Here is a 25515-nt window from a genome sequence, read left to right as displayed (position 1 = left end):
GGGCAGATGTAATTATGTAAAAATAAGTATACGCATTATTGAATATATTATCAAATGCAATGAATAATCTATATAAGGGGAAGACCCATAACGCCGGACGGCACCTAGCGCCGGTCACTCTATTTAACACGTATTATTTAAGCGAGTATAAATCTTTCCATTTCAAAATACAAATTAAGAGGGCGCGGGGGGCACACAGGTACAGGATCACGCGCCAATCCTGGCCTGTGACGCACACGGTCACGGCGCGAGCAACCGTTTGCTGTTTTAGGCGCAAAATCGCGGCGTCACCTAAATATGATAAAGGTCATTACAAATTATCAGATATTTTATAGAGATTATAAAGTACAAAGTTTGTTTACATTTCAATGGGTTCCGTACCAATGTTTGTCCGTTAGACTGATGCCATATATCACTAGTTTTATATTTATTTTTTTAGACAATCAAAAAATTTAATTTAAATATTTTCTATCAACTATATATATATATATATATATATATATATATATATATATATATATATATGTCCGCAGAAAATTTGTATTTATGACAATGTAATAGAGCTTTTCTCGATTTCTTTTACTAGTAGACGTTTATTTTGAAAAGTCTCTGATCCAGCGATACTGAAGACATTTCAGAACACATCAGACCTTCTAACGGTGAAAAGTTATTTGGGTATTTTCGTCTGCTCATCAAACCAGCCGGCAACGAACGCTTCAATTTGTCTCGAGCTCATTTCTCCTATATACTATACGTTTATGAAACGAATATGAGCCATGAAATGTATTATTTTTGAATTTCAGAAGTGAATTGTCACGGCTGGTGGAACTTTGCTAGAAAGATTTCGTTTAAATTGTGTTTCCGGATTGCGCAATATAATTTTATGAATTTAATAACAGGAATTTTGCTAACAGACACATAAATCATAGAAGATCATATTAGAGAAATGATTCCATCAGATGCCAAATGACATGTGTTTCTCCCAGATTATTTACTCGCAATAGTAGTACACTATTTTATTTATACTAGGTAATATTTTTATACAGAGCCCTTAAGTTGATTAAATTACATCTGATTAATATAAACATTCTGAAATGATATTATTTTTAACTTCCCGTAGGGCAAGTTATAGTAATCGCAAAAAAATCAAAAATGAAAATTTTTATATATCTTGACGTTTCAGAGGTTTCTGAACATTTTGGCATACCTTAGAAGAAATGGATGTGTGTGTGTGTGTATGTATGTACGTGTGTGTGTATGTATGTACGTGTGTGTATGTATGTGCGGATACAATTTTTCGTCGACGATTTCGGGAACACGGATCAACCGATTTGAATAATTCAAAAAACATTCGATTCGTATTGATAAGAAGACGTGCTGATTAGTTTTTGGCGAAGGCAGGTCTAGCCGTTCCGAAGATACGGGGAAAAAAGTGCCGAAAACGGTAACTCAGTTTTTAAGAGAACGGTTTGAATAATTCAAAAAACATTTTACTTGTATTGACAAAATGAAGAATCGATAAAATTTTTATGAAGGTAGGTCTAGCGGAGGAAAAAGTAAAAAAATGAGCCATTTGGCGGTCAAAAATGATCATATTAGACATATGCACATCAAATTATCAGATATTTTATAGAGATTTTAACTAATAGACCAAGTGTCATAAAATTTTCACAGAATTTTACTAACAATATTGTGCATAAACACTATGAGTTTTATCGAAATCCGAGATGATAAGACTTTTTCATCAAAAATTTTTTAGTGTATTTGATCAGCTTCATTTTTGAGTTTTCGGGCGGTTTTAACCAAGAAAGCATATGAGTATTAAAATAATTATTATATGGCGTTATATTTCGCTATATTCCCTACAATTAATTTCCAATTCGGACCCTCTATCTGCCTCACACGCCAAACAATCGGCAAAAGAGTGAGAATTTTTTTTGGTACTTTTTAACACTGCAAAATTTCAAATGCGGATATCTCGAAAACTAATAGACCAAGTGTCATAAAACTTTCACAGAATTTTACTAACAATATTGTGCATAAATACTATGAGTTTTATCGAAATCCGAGATGATAAGACTTTTTCATCAAAAATTTTTTAGTGTATTTGATCAGCTTCATTTTTGAGTTTTGGGCGGTTTTAACCAAGAAAGCATATGAGTATTAAAATAATTATTATATGGCGTTATATTTTGCTATATTCCCTACAATTAATTTCCAATTCGGACCCTCTATCTGCCTCACACGCCGAGCAATCGTCAAAAGAGTGAGAATTTTTTTTGGTACTTTTTAACACTGCAAAATTTCAAATGCGAATATCTCGAAAACTAATAGACCAGTGTCATAAAATTTTCACAGAATTTTACTAACAATATTGTGCATAAACACTATGAGCTTTATCGAAATCCGAGATGATAAGACTTTTTCATCAAAATTTTTTAGTGTATTTGATCAGCTTCATTTTTGAGTTTCGGGCGGTTTTAACCAAGAAAGCATTATTATATGGCGTTATATTTCGCTATATTCCCTACAATTTAATTTCCAATTCGGACCTCTATCTGCCTCACACGCCGAGCAATCGGCAAAAGAGTGAGAATTTTTTTTGGTACTTTTTAACACTGCAAAATTTCAAATGCGGATATCTCGAAAAACTAATAGACCAAGTGTCATAAAATTTCACAGAATTTTACTAACAATATTGTGCATAAACACTATGAGTTTTATCGAAATCCGAGATGATAAGACTTTTTCATCAAAAATTTTTTAGTGTATTTGATCAGCTTCATTTTTGAGTTTTGGGGGCGGTTTTAACCAAGAAAGCATCTGAGTATTAAAATAATTATTATATGGCGTTATATTTTGCTATATTCCCTACAATTAATTTCCAATTCGGACCCTCTATCTGCCTCACACGCCGAGCAATCGTCAAGAGTGAGAATTTTTTTGTACTTTTAACCACTGCAAAATTTCAAATGCGAATATCTCGAAAACTAATAGACCAAGTGTCATAAAATTTTCACAGAATTTTACTAACAATATTGTGCATAAACACTATGAGCTTTATCGAAATCCGAGATGATAAGACTTTTTCATCAAAAATTTTTTAGTGTATTTGATCAGCTTCATTTTTGAGTTTCGGGCGGTTTTAACCAAGAAAGCATATGAGTATTAAAATAATTATTATATGGCTTAATACATCAATTTATTTGAAGTTTTAACAGTAAAATGTTTATTTTATCATTTCTTTATCATTATTATATATGGAATATTCAATATATGAATATTCAATAATATTACAGCAAACAAGAGTCTTACATAATTGTGTGTTGAAACAACACAATTTATTTATATTTTATTCAAATAAAACAACTTTAAATTTCTATTGTTTAGACATTTTGATTGAGAAAATAAAAATCTGTAAATCAATGATATTGTCATATAGTATGTATAACTAACAAAATATATAAATATTTGCAGAAAACCAAAAAACTGTATAAAATTCTAATATAAAATACATAGTTTTATAGTCCTTTATGTATAACTAACAAAATATATAAATATTTGTAGAAAACCAAAAAACTGTATGAAATTCTAATATAAAATACATAGTTTTATAGTCCTTCACGAATTTTACCAATTATTGTCGTTTGAATTAAAAATACCTAGAAGTATCGTAACCATTCAGTCTACCTAAACTTTTCTTTTTTTAATTTGAAAATTTGCTTTATTTGACTTTTATACAAGCATTGATTTTTACATAAAGATACAAATTGAATACCTCTATTCTGGGAATATCATTATACTATTATAATATAATATTGTTTGCATGTATGTAATGTATATATATTTGTTTCAATTAATTTATATAAGTATGAAAAGAGCTATTAAGAAACATACTGTCAAACCTAAACGTAAAAATAATATATAAAATTATTCAACATTTTTACATCTGTAACAACCTAATAACTTTCATATATACTTTTATTGATTATAATTTTAATAATATTTGCATAAACGAAAATCTTACATAATTTTCTGAAGCAATTCAATATTATCGATTTTTAATTCTATACAATATCCTTAAAAAAGGTTTATCTACATATAATTAATATTTGATTAAATATATATCTTCATTCCTAATTAATTTTTTTGCATTATTGCTATATATGCTATTTATCAACATGATAGATTAGACCTAAAACAGTCAGCTTATGATATGTGTTATTTGATAATCTCTCATCATCTTTATCATAATTTAATAATTATTTTTCATCATATTTTCAATAATATTCTTTTACAAATCTTACATAATTTTGTGAACCATCTCATTATCATTCGTATTACGTTTGTAACGATTATTTCTAAAATATGTTAAAGTGGATATATTTAATAATGACTTAATAAATTTATTTTTAAAGCTTTAATCCAAAATACATACTAATATCTTAACCATTCAGTCTACGTCGACTTAAATAGCTCGGACCTTAGATCAATTCAAATATATAAATCTTCTCTAACCCAATGAGTCAAGTCACCGTAATACGTCCCGCGGGAAACAATCAATTTTGTCCTTCTACACAAACCTTTTGTTCTCGTTGAAAATTCTTCTTCCGGTCAACACACACGCCCGGAAATCCAATCTTAAGTCCCCAGTCTTGTTACTATCAGGTGATAGAAGTTCCCGTGCGAAAGAATTGTATTTATATAGAAAAAAACCTAGAAACTGATAATGATTTATAAGAAATATTTTATAAGTACCTATTAGAAAACAAATACAAATAATAATCAAACATAATGAATTTCTTAGATGAACATTTAAAGTAAATCACAAATATTAGTTTGAATTTTAAAGACGCCCGGAAATCCAATCTTAAGTCCCCAGTCTTGTTACTATCAGGTGATAGAAGTTCCCGTGCGAAAGAATTGTATTTATATAGAAAAAACCTAGAAACTGATAATGATTTATAAGAAATATTTATAAGTACCTATTAGAAAACAAATACAAATAATAATCAAACATAATGAATTTCTTAGATGAACATTTAAAGTAAATCACAAATATTAGTTTGAATTTTAAAGATAAGTTAATTCTCAAAAATTTATTTAAATTTAATAATGTGGTATGTTCCCTTCGTCAGAAACTAAAAAAGAGTTTTTTTGTATTTGTAGTTTTTCATACATTTGAAAATTGAACTATTTCCAAATTGCTGGAACTTCTCATACCAAAAATTTAATTTTTTAAAAAATATTAAATTATCTAAAAGTTGGTTTTTAAGATTTTTAAAATTTTGAATATCATTGACTTTTTTCAAAAATTTGATTTTTTTACTTTAAAATATTTTGGAAATTTTGAACCTTTTTTCAGAGTAATTGCTATACGTTAGCTGCGTAGAAACGAAATTGCTACGGAACCCATAGAAAAGTGAACAAAACTTGTTTGATTATTATTAAAATATCTATAAATATGTGATAATTTGATGTGCATATGTCCGTAAGCTCCTCAAAAACTGAAATGCCATTTTTGGCGCTTGGCCAAAAACTAATCAGCACGTCTCCCCGGCAATACGAATCAAATGTTTTTTGAATTTTTCAATCTGTTAAATTTAAGTAATCGCAAAAAAATTGAAAATTTTTTTTTTATATTTCTTTACGTTTTAAAACCTTCTGAACATTTTGGCATACCTTATGAAAAATTGATGTATGTGTGTGTGTGTGCGTGTATGTGTGTGTGTTCGGACACAAATTTTCGTCGACGATTTCGGGAACACGGATGAAGCGATTTGAATAATTCAAAAAACATTAGATTTGTATTGAAAAGGAGACGTGCTAATAAGTTTTTGGCTACGGCAGGTCTAGCCGTTTCGAAGATATGGGACAAAAAGTGCCAAAAATAGTAACTCAGTTTTTAAAAGAACTGAGCGTCCGATTATAATAATTCAAAAAACATTTTGCTTGTATTGACATGATGAAAAATTTATCTAACTTTCATGAAGACAGCTCTAGCGGTTTCGGAGATCTGATGAAAAAATTAAAAAAAAAAAATGTGACGGTCAAAAATGATAATTAGACATATGCACATCAAATTATCAGATATTTTATAGACATTTTAACAATAAGTATAAATTTTCTATGGGTTCCGTACCAATGTTTATCCGTTAGACGGCGACGCGGTGCAGTTAAAGCAATACGATTGCTTTGAAAAAAAACTTCAGAATTTTCAAAATATGTCAAAATAAAGAAAACATGTTTTTTTCAAAAAAAGTTAATTTTGTCAAATTTATAGTTTCTTAAAAATCTAATTTTTTCGAAGTAAATTTTTCAAAAATGTTAATCGTTATTAAAGAAATAATTTTTGGTACGGGAAGTTCCAGCAATTTGCTTTAAGGCACGATGCCGTTAATAATATTAATATTATATTGCCTATAAGTTGAACATCGTTTGAAAAAGTAGAAATTTTATTTGTTTATTGTCTGCTCAAAATAAAATTTATAACTTCTGTGCATGAAATACACTTGTAAAAACTGTGTTATTTTTGGGTTCTCATTTTTTATTATGAAACCATTAGACATTTTGCAGTTTTAAAATCCTGATAAAATACGCCAACTTCTGATGGAAACTTCCATTACACTTATTTTTTGTAAAAGGAGAGTCTTTCAAGTCAATAATTTTTGCAAATTTTAAATTCATTATTTAACAATAAGTTTTAGGCATTGAAAAATAATAGCATTTGTCTTATTATTTGTGACCATAGTTCTAGAAATGTATTTTACGGTTAAGGTTCCAAAGTTTGAATGAACAAGAATGATAGAAATTAAGCATAACAACTGAAAAATGGTTATAGTTTGAACTTAGCTCTAAACCGTATTTTTATTTTACTTCTCTTCATGATAGTTGCTATCAATACTATCAATCCGTTTCGATTTAAAGACTTCTGAGATACTTTATATACATTTAAAATAAAGTAATAAGAAAAATATCAAATATAGTATGAATCAGGACATAAGACAAATTATTTGCACATTTATAATTATTTACTCTTTCAATTTCCACAAAGGACTATTATGTACATCATTTGATTTCGTATCATTTTATTTTTGTAGCAGTCTGCTGCAATGACCATTTATGTACTTCGCAACGATCGTTTGGCCATACATTCGTTCTCCGAAATAGATCGCAAAGGCTCGTTTCAAGAGTCGCCGTTCTATAGATCCGGAATGGACTGGCTGCCGGACTAATTTCCGGCATTGCCCGGAACCTAACGTGCGGCTTTATGACGTTATATCTATCAGAGCCATCTTTGGCTCTGAATAATGACGGGAATGGACGGCTGAATTCGATGACTATTACTCAATTCGATCGAGTATTGGTTAGGCGCTGTTTTCGATTGTCGTCCAACTAATAAACAATTATAACATATTGGATTTGTCAGTAGTTATTTGATCATTGACAAATAATATTCATGTTTGGTAAAATAGAATATTAATTTATATAGTTTGGTTAAACAAAAATCTGGCGATTCATACCACATTAGGTAAGGAGACCATATTTTTTTAAGTCTAAACCGAGACGGTAGTTTTTAGTGATGCTCATCCAGCATTGTGGTGGGTTTGGTTATGCTTAATAACTGAAATACATTTTTTTTAATAGCGAAAACACTGTTTACGGATACAATAAAAAGGTGATTTAATGAATAAATTTGTTTTTAAATCAGAATCACTGGCTTTCAGTAAAAACCTCACGATTCGATTGTATGTTATATATATTTTTTTACCTATCTTACATTTTTTAATCCATAAGTGTCTTGCTTTCGAACCATGTAGAAAATTCAATTTTCTTCATAATTAACTTGAAAAAATTAGCCCTTGTGCCAGTTAGTCAAAAAGTTAGTTTGTATAATTTTTGCTAATTTTCAGAAAATTAAAAATAAAATTTAGGATTTATTAATGTGAGTGGCTGTTTAATCTCGCCTTATAAAATATTTGATGGGTAATTATGATTTCAATATTAACTACAAAATTAAATTTAAATGTATATGTTTAAAAAAAAAACGGGACAAAAGATATCAATCCGGGACAAATTGCTTTTAAAAATCCAGAACACGCGGTTCTTGACTTGGCCAAACTACACCTTACATTAAACCAATTCAGTTAGCTTCTACATAATGTTGATTTTTTAGGGTACTTATATAAAAATTACTGGTCAATATATCAAATTCATGTTAAATCTATGTTACAAAACTTATATTAGTCGAAAAAGAAAATTATATGAAAATACTGATACAAAAACGTCATAATAGTATAGGAGCCAGCAACGTTTTCAAAACAAGCATTTTAGTCAGGCTGGTTTTTTGGTATGTGGTCCTTGGTGCTCTCTCGGTTAGGGTATGGGCCGTCTGGCAGCTGGAAGTGGTTGCGTTAATTAGTGCGCAGTCAATTTATACAGCGCGATTTCAAAATTTTGAAAGCATTTTAGTCGGTCCAATTTTCGTTTTTTTGACTTCGAATAGGTTCACCAGACTCAAACTTTTTGTTGCCAGACATTTTGGGCGCTGCTAAATATGTGCCAGACGCCAATTTATTTATTAATTTTTTTAAAAATTCAAATCATTTTAGTCCGTCTGTAATTTTAGTATTATGTTCGTTAAGGGTAAAAACACGTAAAATTAATTTGCCAGACATTTCTGCGGTTGTTAACCATGTCTGGCACGCAAAAATGTCTGGCAATATGATATTAGTTTATAGCATTTTAGTCAGTCCAATTTCCATTTTTTGACTTGATATTTGATATGATAACTTGAATAAGTTATCCAGATTCACATTTTTGTTGCCAGACATTTTAGGCGCTGCCAAATATGTGCCAGACGCCAATTTATTCATTAATTTTTTTTAAATTTCAAATCATTTTAGTCCGTCTGTAATTTTAATATTATGTTCATTAAGGGTCAAGAAACATAAAATTAATTTGCCAGACGTTTCTGTGGTTGTTAAGCATGTCTGGCAACGAAAAAAGTTTGCCAATATGATACTAGTAGACAGAGTGAGACAATCGCCAAATACATTGGCGCGAATGAAACAAAAACCTATTATACTCGTAAGAGCGCAATACGTATACTATTTAAAGTTAGTGCAATTTCAATAACATTTTCATAAAACAAATAAAATAAAGTTAAATAAAGACCTAATTAGAAAAGACAAAAAAATTGCATCATATTAGTCAATTTTTTAATTTTACTAGCTCTAAAAAATATGTTAATGATTCTAAAATATTGCTGTTGATATTTTCAAAAATTTGACTCGACAGGGGTTAAGTAACATCGTCAATTTCCTAAGAATATCATATATTTTAAGTTTTGCAATGAGAACTGACAATAATCATTATTTTTGTTGTGCGCAATTTTTTTTATCGCTAAGTTAAATGAGTCAAATTCTTCATTCTACATGGTACTTAGCTTTAGCAGCAACTATTTGTAACACATACCTATACTTAATACTGGTAATACTAGTTTTGCTACCTTACTAGTTCAAGCTACCCCTACAATAGAATCTTAAAATTCTAGTATATATATACAATATATATTGTACAGCAAATCCCCGCTCTTTTTTCTTTCAGCTCTTAGCTGTAAATTGAGCAATGTTTTTTAGAAATCGAAGTGTATTTAATAATTCAAAATTTCAAATGGGATCATTTTAGATCAATATGTATCACTATATAATGATAGTCATTCGCCCTAGGTCTCTTAAATCAAGATTATAATTGGGAATATCGTTTTTTGAACAACGAATAAAAACGTCTATTATATAGATTTATTCGTCTTATGATACAATAATATAGTAATGTAGCTACAGTTTATCTTCCTTCTCATGTGTTGGTTCTAGAAACTGGCACATTTATTCAATATGATAACTGTTTAAGCACTTTGGATGTTATAACACGCCTCGCATTCATTTATACATAATTATTTCGATTAATTCCTTCAAAACAATCAGGTATGCGACCCACCCACACTGGGATAATAATACTACAATGTGATATATCAAAAGACTCATTAAACTCATCTATCCAACACAAATGAATGGAAGTTTATTTTTCACTCATAATTCACCTTCGATGATGTATTTATAAAGGCTGCATATTATGAGAAATATGAATTTTTTAACTTTCCAGATGGCAATTTGTAAGAAACGGTGATTCTAAAGAAAAATGGTATAAACACAATTTTGCAGAGAAGTTTATAACAAACACATCTGTCTAATATAGTTACCTTATTTTTCTTATAGTTTTCTGCCTAGTAAACGTATAGCGCTCTTACGAGTATAATAGTTTTTTGTTTCATTCGCGCCAATGTATTTGGCGATTGTCTCACTCTGTCTACTAGTATCATATTGGCAAACTTTTTTCGTTGCCAGACATGCTTAACAACCACAGAAACGTCTGGCAAATTAATTTTATGTTTCTTGACCCTTAATGAACATAATATTAAAATTACAGACGGACTAAAATGATTTGAAATTTAAAAAAAATTAATGAATAAATTGGCGTCTGGCACATATTTGGCAGCGCCCAAAATGTCTGGCAACAAAAATGTGAATCTGGATAACTTATTCAAGTTATTATATCAAATATCAAGTCAAAAAATGGAAATTGGACTGACTAAAATGCTATAAACTAGTATCATATTGCCAGACATTTTTGCTTGCCAGACATGGTTAACAACCGCAGAAATGTCTGGCAAATTAATTTTACGTGTTTTTACCCTTAACGAACATAATACTAAAATTACAGACGGACTAAAATGATTTGAATTTTTAAAAAAATTATTAAATAAATTGGCGTCTGGCACATATTTAGCAGCGCCCAAAATGTCTGGCAACAAAAAGTTTGAGTCTGGTGAACCTATTCGAAGTCAAAAAAACGAAAATTGGACTGACTAAAATGCTTTCAAAATTTTGAAATCGCGCTGTATAAATTGACTGCGCACTAATTAACGCAACCACTTCCAGCTGCCAGACGGCCCATACCCTAACCGAGAGAGCACCAAGGACCACATACCAAAAAACCAGCCTGACTAAAATGCTTGCTCGAAAACGTTGCTACCTCCCGCACTATAACTGGTGCGATTACTTAACTCAATAGTAAATACTCATCAAAATGTTCAATACTCATTAAAATTTACTATAAATTACATCAGAAAATCGGCTACTTGTATATTTTCTTTAGCTCATAATATAGTTGATACTTTTTTTCATACACAGAAATTAATTAGTTCTATTTTTTGCGAACTCTTTATGTTTCTTTTTAGCTGTTGCACTAATTTTGCACTACCTCACAACAATTTCATTTCAAAGTATTTTTATTTCAATATATCTATCGTAAGCATTTTGTAACCTTACCTTCCCTTAAAGATAAAAATATGTATATGGTATTAAATACCTAACACATAGGTTGTAATAAGATTTCACTGACATTGTTATTATTGGAATATTATTTTCATTATAACAATATAATAATGACATTTTGTTAATAATTCTTGTCAATATATTTAGAAAACAAAACAATTCTGAGAATGCAATAAGGGTGAAAATTGCATCTCAAATGTTACCAGATAACAACGTTTGGATAAGAAATTTAACAAAACATAATTTCTATAATCTTAACGAGCAGAAGAAAATTTTTGGGAAATCAAAAATTTGTTAGTAACTTTGAATGGTTTTTTTAAGCAGCTTAATACACAATATTTAACATTCTGTATTTAATACAGTTTTATATGAACTAGGAGCTAGTGAACTTTTGAATATATCTATTCCTATAAGGCTACATAAAATTTAATTAATAATTTTTAATTCTAAATTTTTAATTCTAATTTATTTTCTCAATTTTTGACTTGATTTTGATTCATACCTGCACATCGTGGTCGTTCAGGCTTTTGAAAGCGTAAAAAAATTCCAAAAATTAAACTTGTTCCTGTAAGCGTGAAATTTGTATACGATTTATTCATTGAGAAGTTAAAAAATCAGATTATTAGGAATCACCAGTACAATTTTTTTTAGTTCACTGGCCTTCAGCCTTATAGATGATTTGTAATAAATAATAACAAATAGTATGAAAAAAAAAACACTGCAATAGTTGAACATGATACAATTAAGTAGTACTATTCGCAAATTATTCGTTGAAAGTTTGTTTGTCTTTTGATAGCATCAAAAGCTATTTCTTAATACGTCGAACTGTAACCCTTTGAATGAGTTTATGAGAGACTTCGACAGTTTAAATGCTTTTCACGATAACATTTACCAGATATTATTTACTTCGTAATCTAACATCGAATCAAGGAAGCAATTATATAGAGAGAGTGACGCACCGACGCGGCCCATCAACTTGTTCCTTCAGCTTAGAGATTATTGGAAGTTCTTTTTGTTAGATAATGGACAACTCCAAAGTCGAACTTGTTATATTTCTATTTGTTCTTTGGCGCAGATATGAATCAGTTATATAATGATTCCACAAAAAACCTATAATCTATAAAAAAGTAATTTACTGAAAACTCCGCACTACATGATAAACAAAATAATGTTTTTAATCGATACAAGTTCCTGAGATTTGAGATTTAGTTAATTTATAGTCTACTTTGCACAAAATATTTGTTCTAATATTATATAAATTAACTAGTTGAAAGTGGCATTTTGTCTTAAGGCAAGTTGCATGAACTTCCCGATATGTATAATTTCGATTGAGTTAACAATCATCGACTTAAATTTAGATCTAGATATTCAGATAAATCATTAAAACTAAACATTATAATTTCCATTTTATATCTCCCGAACAAATTTTAAATACTTTAAATTAATTGTATTAATTATAGTGCACAGTTAACGTGTTTCTATGTTCTAAAATTTTAGCTTATTATGGCTTGGCCGATCTTTCTGCAAACCTAATCACGGCTTTTTCTCATCGAATTTATTTCAATTGCGTTTAAATTTGTGAAATTTAAATTTTGACTTATCACATCACAAAAGCGACTTTTGACACAAACGTTGACCATCATATTTTTTCAAACTTTGAATTTTTAAAATTAAACGATCGTTGAAGTGCCAGAATATTTAAGTATGTTCTTTAGGACTATGATATCTATCAACAACAGAGTTTCATCGAATTTCTTTTCAAATCTTAATCACCAAGAAACGGCTCGGCCGATCGTCGCTAGTAGGTACTTATCGAGTTACATCCCATAGCACTTGTCTAATAGACCTATTACAAATAAAATAACAATAATGTAAGATATAGTGTAGTAAGTAATTATGGGAGAACAAAAAATCATATACAAAAAACAATCATTTATAAAATGATTTTTATTTGTTTAGCTCTCCGAGTTCATTTCTGTTCGCAAAAGAGTCGTCTAAGCTGACATGTCACAGAGTCAATACACAACACTGCCACATATACACACATCGAGAATTGTAGTTGCAGCAAAATAATGGAACTTGTTAAGAACTTTATTTTAGCGAGAGTTATATAAAATGATAGGTTCATGTAACCGTGCAACACATATCGGGATGACTTATGTATTGTCAATATACTATATCTTCAGCTCGATGAAATGCCTTGACGATTGTATTTTTCCAACTTTTTTTTTCTCTTCATTTGAGAGAGAATTCTTATCTTATTCTATTTAATATTACCTTATATATATTCAATAGATAAGTCAATTCAATAGGTAAATTATTACAGGTAAATAATTTTTGCTTCTCAATTTTATATAAAACCTTTTTTAGTTACTTTTCTTTACTCTTTACACTGGTGCATAATCCATTCCTTTATAATTTTTTCTAAATAATCTGTAATAACCATCATTAATTGATGTTAGTCAATAGTTTTAAAATACATTGTCTTTGACAGAATAAACCTGATGATGGAACGTATCTATTTCCGAAACGTCGTTATTAAACATCTTCAAAAAACAAATTGTTTTTTATTATTGGATTTACTGTTCGGAAAAGAAACAATCTATATATATATATATATATATATATATATATATAGAGTGATCCCTAATATAGATATTTTCGAACTTCTTTGCTCCTAACGAGCACAAATGCTCGTATTTTTTTTATTATTTTGGATGCATTTGAGCCATATCCATATTAAAGTCTACCCTAATATACATATTAAGATTTCAATATTGGTTCGTAAATTGTTAGAAAATCTAAATCTGTTGGAAAATTTAAATCAATAGTATTGAATTGTTGGCTGTCCTTAATGTTTACTTTCCAATCCAGTGCATTTTAATAAAAGCCACAGCAAAGCGCGTCCGAATATGCTAGTATATATGTATTTCAAATAAACTGAATAATAAAAATTGTGAAAACATTTTTAATATATTTTTTAATATAAATTACAGTAACACTTACAATATTTTTTTTAAATCATTGATATTTCGTAAGACATCGAAATCCAATTGTATAAATAATGAAAAATTTTATTGCGCAATATAAGGCATATTATATGTATCTATATACACGCCTAAAGCACAATGCCCATGCACGGTGGATGACATGGCACGGTGGTGCATGATGCAACACAAATCATTACCTTGCAGTTATGTGAAGAATATTTTACACTAGATGGCAATTTTTAACTTGTGGAGACCTCTTCACCTAGTTTAATCACTTATCACACCTTGCATTACCAAAATTCTTTAGTTCGTGTTCTGTTGGCACAATGTGCTCATCTCGGTCGGTCAATGCAGAAATGACATAACCTTTCGGTACTATTATTAATTATATATCGAGTGCAAATACTTTGTGAATCAAGTTAGTGAGTTTGTGTGTTGCTATATTAAAGTGAAAAAAAAAAGTTTTGAACATACGCCGAAATATAAATGAAAGGTAAAATTTGATAATATATCTCACCACTATACTGACGTCGAATTCCATGTTAATACGCATTTTCTCCTAGTTGCTTATATTGGTTTTTGAGTAGTAACTTATAAGACTAAGTGTTTTATTAAAGAATTGATTCTTGTCTAGGCTCTGCATTGCAGAGTGCTTACATATAATATTCTATTTGTTAATTTTTTTTTTTCATTTTTTATTCTTTATAAAAAAGAAATTACTGACATTTGGTGCTTGTTTCCAATTATTAATTTTTACAAGCTGTATTAATACGTGTAAGTGATAATCTAAGAAATTCAAAACCACTGACGATGACGTAGAATTTTACGTCGTAACATATGGAAAAATAAAGATGTTTTAATAAAATCTTTACCTTACTTATATTTTTTACTTGATGTTACGCCCACCAAGAAATCAATCAATCACACTTTCAACATATATATATATATATATATATATATATATATATATATATATTAATTTGGAAATATGAACAAACATCACTCTTTTTGCACTAATTTATTAAATAATAATTCTCACAAACGTTTCGAGACTAGGTTTGTCTCATCATCAGTGTGTTATAATTTAAAATTTGGAATTAGGAAACCTAAATTAGCATTATGTGTTATCCGTTACAAGTCGTTCGATATACATTCGATAACACATAATGCTAATTTAGGTTTCCATATTTTAAATTTTAAATTATAACACACTGATGATGAGATAAACCTGGTCTCGAAACGTTTGTAAAAAATATTATTTAATTAGTTAATGCAAAAAAGAGTGTTGTTTGTTCATATTTCTAAATTAATATCTATTTATCCACTCAGATTACATTTGTTATAATATGTTACGGTAAATGTGCACTCTTGGTGAATGTGCACATTCACCGGTGAAGATGCACATTCCCCAAAACGCTAGGTGAATGTGGAGTTCTCAAACAATCAAATTAAAAGGATGGTGTACGTGCGTACTTGGATCGGTCTCATGCGCATCTTGCGCATTTGGCGCATGTGCACTAAATAGTTGAAAACGAATTTGTATGAATTGTATAGTAGTAATATAGTGTATAGTGAATAATTAATATTAAATAGTAAATATTTAATAGTTAATAGTAAAATAGTAAATAGTGAATAATTAATTTAGAATAGTTAAATAGTGAATAGATAATAGTTTAATAGTTATAGGTTAATAGTTAATAGTTTAAGTAACTAGTTAATAGTTGAAAAGTAAATAGTTAAATAGTAAATAGTTAAAAAGTTAATGGTTAGTAGCAAATAGTAAATAGTTATTAGTGAATAGTGAATAGTGAATAGTGATAACTAAATAGTTTAACAGTTAATAGTTAAATAGATGAATTGTAAATAGTGAATACTTAATAGTAAATAGTGAATAGTGATAACTGAATAGTTAAATAGTAAATATATTTACTATTTAACTATTCAGTTATCACTATTCACTATTTACTATTATGAATATTAGTGAATAGTTATTAGTAAATAGTGCATTAAGAATAGTGGAATTGTGGATAGTTAAATAGTGAATAGTTAATAGTTAATAAGTAAATAGTTGAATAGTAAAATGTTGAATAGTGAATAGTGATAACTGAATAGTTAATAGTAAATAGTAATAGTGATAACTGAATAGTTAATAGTAAATAAAGAATAATGAATAGTTAATAGTTAATAGTAAATAGTTGAATAGTAAAATAGTGAATAGTGATAACAGAATAGTTAATAGTAAAAAGTGAATAGTGATAACTGAATAGTTAATATTAAATAGTGAATAGTGATAAATGTATAGTTAATAGTAAATAGTGAATAGTGATAACTGAATAGTTAATAGTAAATAGTGAATAGATAATAGCAAATAGTGAATAGTTATTAGTAAATAGAAAATCAAGAATAGTTAAATAGGTAATAGTTAATGGTTAAATAGTTAATAGTTATTAATTAAATAGTTAATAGTTAATAGTTCATAGTTGATAGTTAATAGATAAATTGTTAATTGATAAATAGTTTATAATAAATAATATATATTAATATGCATCTGACTAAAATAAATAATATAAATATAAACATAAATATAAATATAAATATATGAATTAGTATTTCACCCGCACATGCGCGAGTTGAAATCACATTCGCCAAATGAGCCGGTAAATGTGCACATTCACCGACATATGCACATATACCGTAACATATATATATATATATATATATATATATATATACTCGTATATACCAAAACTTTTTAGCTTTATATACCCACCAGCTCTCTGTCTACAAAAAGCACCGCATTCACCTAGGGTTCTGTTTGTTACTGATAACACTCCATAGCCGATATTGGTAATTAAAAGTGCTAGAAGAAAGATTACTTGCACTGTTTTCCCGTTCTCGTATATAAGATTAGTGCAGACTTAAACGTAATGAATCTCAGCTCCAGATAATAATGTAATTTGTCAGTAAATTGGTTTATTGCGATCGCCATACGATTTTGGTTCATAATACCGTTGTAGTTGTTATCAAAGGTTCCATATATTGTTAGAATTATGTCTCTAATTATAATTAATAGGTTTTTGGATTAATTCTGCAGTAAATATTATTGATGGGTATTTCATTGAACTTAATTATTTTTTATTATATTCATTAGACATATTTTTTTATTATATAATTATAAGCATACTATTATGTTTGCCTTTTGTTATAGTTTTTCATGAAAAATCAAAATAATAATTTATTTTAAATTAAATATAAACATATAATACTTCTTCAAAACATAACGTTTTTTTATAAATTAATTTCCAGAGAATTTTGGTCAAAAGATTAAAAAAAAACTTTACTAATATAATACAATATCTACCCATAATAATATAGTAGTCTATAGCAATAGTTAATATTCCAAAATATCATATATATTAAACATTTTTTTATTTTATTTTAAAACTTATTTAAAAGGTGATGATTATTGACGTTTCAAAGGATTCTGAACATTTTGGTATACCTTAGAAGAAATTGATTTATATACGTGTTTGTGTGTGTGCGTGCATATGTATGAATATAATTATTATCTACGTTTCACTGTACGGATCAACCGATTTGAATGATTTAAAAAAAATTCGATTTCTACTGATGGGAAGACGTTCCGATTAGTTTTTTGTGAAGATAGGTACAGCCGTTTTGGAGGCTCAAAGCAAAAAGTGCAGAAAATTGAAATCGAGTTTTGATTCAAAAGACATCTAATAATCTAATAATGACCGAGAGAAGTGGTGATTAGTTTTTGGCAAAGACAGGTCCAGCCGGTTGGAAGATACGGTGCTGAATGTGCAAAAAATTGCAGTTTTTGAGAGAAAGAAGCATCTGATTTGAATGATCTAAAATTGCTTGTGTCGACGAAACTATTGTTTTTGGTTAGAGAAAATAAAGGTTTTTTTTCAAAATTTCAATTTATTCTTTTAATTTCCAAAAAAAAAAATCATTTTTGAATATTGAAAATGCTTCGGATTTTATTTTAGTTCTGGCTTAAATTCAAAAGCTCACTTATATACTTTAAATAAATAATTTTAACTTTGCAACAGTGTATATAATTCTTATAAATATGAGATAAGATCCTTCATTCTAAGTCACTCAACTTCATTCTAACGCTTGATTAAGTTTTGTTCATTTAGTTTTCATGTAAATATAAACGTCTTTATCCAGTTTATAAGCACTTTGCTCATAAATTATATAATTATATATTGGCTTCATTTTGCCAATAAAATACGAATAATAAATGCACGAATCTATTTGAAAACATTTGAGATTCCTTGAATTTTATCACGGTACGGAAAGTTCCAGCAATTTGCCTTAAGACACGATGCCATTCATCACCAGTTTTATAAGTTTTTCCTCCGACTATTCCCCGACGGTAGATATCTTATTTTGTAGATTGAACTGCGTCGTTCTGTTCTGTTCAGCTAGTATTTGTTGACTTTGAAAGCTTTTGTTTACCTCAGCAGTGAACTTTGTTTTCAGTGCCCGATTAGATTCTAACCAGAGACTTCTAGTCAGAAAGACATAATGAAAGACTCCATCGGAAGTCGAACGCGCGTTGAATCGTTTGATGGAATTCCAATTGTTGCACGTAGAACGAGCCATCCCATCCAGACGAAAAAGCCAATGTGCATTAAGTAAAAAGTCTGTCTTTGGGGAAAGGAATCGCAAATGAAACTAGTTGTGGATTGCATTTTGCCTTAAGGCAGCATTTATAAAGTTTGCGACATGTGTAATTAATTGCCCTATATAATAATTTAATATAGTCAATATATTATTATAATTTAAGTTATCTATAAGCATACCGAGTAGCACTAGAACATAATGTGAGAAACTATTGCAGGTTTTTCAACTTTGAACAAATTTTTGTATTACACATTATTGGAAAACGCACACATGTTTGCACAAGTGGTGCGTTGCATCGTGCCTTAGTTTTTCGAACCGAAAACTAAAATTAGAATTAGAAAAAAACTTTAAAATTAATTCAAAACTTTGAAAAAATAATTTTTTTATAATTTTTGAAAAAAAAAATGACGATTTTAATGAATTTTTTTATTTTAAATCTATTGAAAAAATTTAACTTTTTTGAAGCAATTTTGCTTCATAGCTGTTTTAGAGTCGAAATATCGAAGCGCGTTAGCGCCTCGTCATAGTCTGACGTGTAAACATTAGTACGCAATATACACAAAATTTGCAGTTATTGTTATAATCTCTATAAAATATCTGATAATATGATGTGCATATGACTAATGATAATTCGGAATCGGTAGACTTGCCTTTCCAACTAAAATAATATCCGCACATACATGTACACATACATCCATTTTTTCTATGATTTGCCAAAATTTTCAGAATCATTTGAAACGTGAAGATATACTAAATATACTTCATTTTAATTTTTTTTGCAAATTCGATAATTTATCCTACGGAAAGTTAATAATTGAATTTTAATTAGTTTTTATATTTGAAGCATTTTTTGTAGGAGTAAGATATTTTAGTATGTTCATTAAGGCCAGGTATTCTATCGTTATACCAAGATTCATTAGATGCGCCATATTTTTTTTTTTTTTTTGAACAATCAACTACAAAGAAACTTTCTTTGTAATCTTTGTCCCAAACTAATCAGCCCGATTTTTAAATAACACGTTTTGAATACATTATTTTTAGCTAAAACGCAGACGAAAAATTTTGCATTTTATGCTTATTCTAAAGAAATGGCTCAGCTGATCGTATCAAGGAACAAAATATTATAAATATGATAATTATTTAATTATTTAATAATAATAATAATTACTTATATGTATAGGTATGTATTATTATCCGACACAGAAGTGCCTCGGATGATCGACATATCTCTTCATTTAGTTTCTAAAAAATGTTTTATATTTAAAAAAGTGAGCACTGACACACTTAATGAATGATTTATCCTAATCATTAATAATTACTTACATATCAAATGTCATTACTATGCTTCAGTGTTAGTCTTAGAAGTTCAATACCATCAATGATGACGTAGAATTTTACGTCGAAACGAAAAAAAAGATGCTTTAAAAATCTTGACTCAAATTATTTTTTTACATTTGATGTTGATCTGAAAAGTGATTCGGATGATTGATATCTCTCCTCATTTTGTTTCTAAAAATATTTTATATTTAAAAAAAAAGGACTACTAATACTTAGTGCTTTATTACACAAAATAGTTCTTTACACACGAGAGAAGTTCAAAACCACTGATGATGACGTAGAATTTTACGTCTAAACGTATAAAAAAATAAAGATGTTTTATAAATCTTTACTTCAGTTATTATTTACCCTCGAAGAAATTAATCGTACATTTCAACACAGAGAAAACTAACTACTGAATTATAATATAGACTTGAAAAATCTGCATTTAAAATCATTATAGTTTATGATTTTTATAGATGTTTCTATATTTACGCATTAAATGAACTTCTATTTTTTCAATTATATGCTACATCTTCTACTATAGTATATTCGCTTTATATTTAAAAAGTTTGTTAATTACAGTTACCAATTTTCTGATAGTTATCTCTCTGTCAGATAATTATGCAATATGTATGCAGATATATTATTGCATAGCACAATGTATTTTTAAGCAGCTACGTATAAACTGGAGTTTCGAAAAGTATCCAATTAATATATTTTAATATCTCCGCTTGATTTACATAAGTAATCTAAATCCGCTCGGATATAACTTCTTCTTTCGCGAACTATTTAGCATATTTAGAGCCGGCGATAAATTAGCAAGTTCTTTTTCTCTTAATTCGCCGAGTTATGTTTCTATATAGATATATAGAAAATTTGTGAAATGTATCGGTGTTGGTAGTAAAAATATTCATATTAGATTCAAACGGTAATATTTTTTTTGCATATCTTCACGTTTCAGAAGTTTCTGAACATTTTGGCATATCTCAGACAAAATGGATGTGTTTGTGTGTGTATGTATGTGTGGATACATTTTTTGTCTACGTTTTCGGGAGTACTTCTTACGAATGGGAACTAATGCTGATTAGTTTCTGGGAAAGGTTGGTCCAGCCATTTCTAAGATACAAAGCAAAGAGTGCAGAAAATGAAAACTCGGTTTTTGCGAGAACAGGATATCCGATTGTAATGATTAAAAAAATATTCAATTCGTAATGATGGATAGAAGTGGCAATTAGTTTTTGTCAAAAATAGCGCAAGCCGTTTCGAATATACGGAGCTAAATGTGTAAAAAATGACAGTTTTTGAGCATCCGATTTGAATGATTCAAAAAACTTTTTGCTTGTGTCGACGAAACGATGTACTTTTTTGAATACAGAAAATAATCTGGATTTTATTTTAATTTAATGAAAGATTATGCTAATTTTTTTATAATTTTGAATGGTGTAGAATACTACAAACAATTTTCATATCCTGTGCATTTATTATGTTTTATCAATTATATTGTCAAATTTAATTTGAATCCTGATACTAACCACTTCGAATTTGTCCAAACCTCACATATATTTTACATTAGTTTTAATCATAAAATTTATAATAAAATAAAAATGTTATGCATTCGATGTTACGCAAATTTTAATGATATGTTGAATATTATATCCACTGTCGCCCATCTTAACACCTGCAACTTCGTCGGCGTCCACGTATATATATTTTCCGTAAAGTTATTCTAATTTGCATTGCTTCTTGAATAAGGAAAAGAAATATAATCCAAACGCCTATTGTTAACTTTGTCTCCGAAGCTTTTATATAAAAGTGTAAAAATCTGAATAATAATGAAATGGACTGCAGCAGTTCTTTCAGATTTGAATTATCTCTCTAGAGATTTCAGAGGGAATGCATTCAGCGATTTTCATGAAATATTTGATTTCAATTAAACAATTTTTTTTTCAGTTGGCTATTATTTGGATGTGCTTTCTGGAGATGGTGCAACTCACGAGATGCAGCCCTAAATACCTGTGTGTTGGAGTCATATGTCCTCAAGGTCTGTTGAACCACTTTTAGCTCTTTAAATATAGAATTTGTATTATTAACCACAAACAAGAATTTTAAGTTTTTGCCGGAAAATCCGCTTTGCTAACTTTGTTTTTCTCAATATTTCAAATCATCCTGTGTGCCTATGTATGTGAGTCGATTTTTTGACCTTACGTAAACGTGTTTCAAAAAACGACCGAAACGATTTTAAATCTTTAAAAACCACTCGGTATACCTAGATAAATACTTACGTTGGATAGTTTTGAGCAACATTCGCCTATTTCTTTATAATTAGTAGGAAAGTCGCTCACGTTACCGTAGAAAACCGACTTTAGAAGTGAGAAAAATGTACTAAAGTCTCTGTTGGGAATCGCGCTGATTAAGGGGTTCTCTGCGTAATTTTATTTATTTAATTTCACGTGAAAAAGACGCTATATAGTTTTTGATTATTCAATATATAAGCAATTTCATAAGAGATAAATTAAATAATTAGTTATTCCAACTCTGCTGATGATTATTTTTGACGAAACGCCAATAAATCAGTAAAAAATATGCCCATGGAACTTATTGTAGCTATTATTTCTCAGAGTTTTTTTAATGCTAAAAATAAGAGTTTGTCCTATTTCATACCGTATGGAGTAAAAAGGACCAGATAACAAATTTTCGATGAACAACAAGAAAACACATTTCTACAATATGAAGTAGCGGTGTTTTATAATTATATGTTCAGTAAAATATTTTGAGCAAAAAAGAATAGTTTTAGTGTAAATATACAAAAATCAATGAAATGAAAAAGTTGTAAAATGAAGTTAAAAATATTTGATAAATTAACCAAAATTAGTTTGAAACTGTAGGCGTATTAAATAAAAGTCGTTTACCTTAGTTGTTGATACAAATAAAATCTAATTAGGTCAAAGTAATGCATTAAATTTTTCTTTACAATTCTGAATCGAAACCATTATTTCTCCACTCATGTTGATAAATCAGGATTGAACAGTAATTAGTGAAGCTAGAAAAATAGCCTCGAGAGCATGGTTTGGTGCGCTCCCTATTTATTATAAGATTTATTTAAAGTTATAATGGGTTTCCAAAACACTAATTCTGTAGTTTGTTACAAAATTATGGCCCAATCACACTGAAAATAGGAAATAGTTGAGATTAGAATGATTTTCTTGTCTTTTAAAGTTCAATGAAATTATAGTATTTTTGTTACAATTAGAAATTAGAAATTTGTGAAATTATAGCATTTTTGTAACAGTTAGAAAACTCACAGTGTGGGATTATTTTTGTAATTTATTATTTTATAATGATCATAAAAAGCGTAGTTCAGTTAAAACATGGTTTAATTAACATCTTATTAATAAGTTAATTTATTCATTGAATACTGACACTTCTAATATTTTCATACATATAAATAAAACCATATCAGTATTCCTGTATGATGAAGTTATAGAATAAAGAAAAATTTTAATTCAAAAGATATATTTTTCGACATTTTCGGGTCGATCGATTTTAAGGATTCAAAAACATCCGATTTCTATTGATCAAGAGACATGTTGAGTAGTTTTTGGCAGAGACAGGTCCAGCCGTTTTGAAGACACAAGGAATTAAGTGCGAATAATGGTAATTCAGTTTTTGAGAGAACGGAGCATTCAATATTAGTAATACAAAAAACATTTTACTTGTATTGAAAAAATGAAGAACTGATCAAATTTTTAAGTAGGAAGGTTTAGCGGTTTCAGAGATCCAATGGAAAGAGCAAAAAAAAATGTCATTGGACAATCAAAAAAGATCATTAGACATATGTACATCAAATTATCAGAGATTTTAATAATATAGTATGTACTTTTGTTACGTAGCTATAGAATTTATTAAAACTCTCCTTCGATAATTCAGGTTGTTGGGTTATAATTTAATCTTTGTAGCTATGGACTGTATTAAACACTGATTTGTTTGTATATTATGTATTTGTTGCAGTTCTAATTACAATCACTGATTTGTTACTAAGTTATAATGAAAGAAGATATATTTATTTTTATTGGTTATTTACATGTTAATAAGCGAACTTTACTTTTAGAAGTGAACAACTAGTTCAATTAAAACACTCCGCTACCCCCTCTACCAGGGGTAGCAACCATTCCGTGTGAAGCTTAATGTCCTGAAGTTTGTCACCATTATGGCCAATATAATAAAACAAAAAGACGTCTGAACATAGTACGAATTTCGTTTATGTTTATATGGGTTCAATACTAATCTTTATTTGTTAGTCTACGACGCGGGGCTTCAATACTTACACGCTTCAATATTTCATCTCTACGCAGCTTCATAACTTTTATGAAAAAAACTATGACAAAATAAAAAAACAAAATAGGCAAGTTTTCTTAAACATTTCGAAGTTCAAAAAAATCTATATTTAAATAATAGAATTTTAAAGCTTTTTTTAAAAAAAATTCGTACAGAAAGTTAAGGCTAACAATTTGCCTTAAGGCACGATGCCATTTACCACTAGTTTGTAACGTACCTTAAGAAGTGAACAATTAGAAACCCTTCTTTCGTATACCAATTAATATCCATCATTTATATTCTCTCTTACCAGTCTTACCATAAATGCAACCCCAATATTCCCACCTGTCTTAAGGCTAAATGTAATGATCCGCACACCTCGAATTCTGATAAAAACACACAGGCACACGTACACGCACACGCCGATGAATTCATACATTCCCACGTACTTAGAGAACTGACATCTTGCGATAACTACTGGTGTGTGGTTACGCCAAATGGCCCCCTTGGGGATTCAAACCTGTATTCTCTCGCCGCGCCATCTCTGGAGTGATTATTGGTTTACAGCCGTCTGGCGACCTGCGCGAAATACGGGCAACATAATTTTCCACTCTTGCTCTCGAAGACAAAGGGATGAATAGATACTATAGTGCGAGATAAGAATATAGACAACTTAAATATAGTCAGATAAGATATAGGAAATGAAAGTGTTTTAAGTATTTATAATTATTACATAGCTACGTCATCTATTCTGCTGATACAAGATACAGTAGAAGTCCTTTAGTCCAGCTTGTCGGTTCGACTATCAAAAATTCCAGACTATCCGGCAGTTATTTAAA

The 25515-nt window shown here is 29.0% G+C and overlaps 1 long non-coding RNA gene across 1 annotated transcript in view; it reads left to right on the top strand.

Annotated features, from left to right (window-relative positions):
* The window catches only part of LOC113363996, a 73442-nt gene extending 51047 nt beyond the window's left edge, over positions 1 to 22395 (top strand). Inside the window, exon 4 of the long non-coding RNA XR_003366003.1 lies at positions 22313 to 22395. This is a non-coding gene — a long non-coding RNA (uncharacterized LOC113363996). The remainder of the gene's footprint in view (positions 1 to 22312) is intronic.
* Positions 22396 to 25515: the final 3120 nt, after the last annotated feature.

This window comes from Ctenocephalides felis, unplaced genomic scaffold (genome assembly GCF_003426905.1).
Source record: "Ctenocephalides felis isolate EL2017-DRISC unplaced genomic scaffold, ASM342690v1 CF-g0.4_SCAFFOLD_00845, whole genome shotgun sequence".
NCBI classification, from domain to species: Eukaryota; Metazoa; Arthropoda; class Insecta; order Siphonaptera; family Pulicidae; genus Ctenocephalides; species Ctenocephalides felis.
The sequence above is the reverse complement of the archived record's forward strand: the minus strand, read 5'-3'. Positions and strand labels throughout refer to the sequence as shown.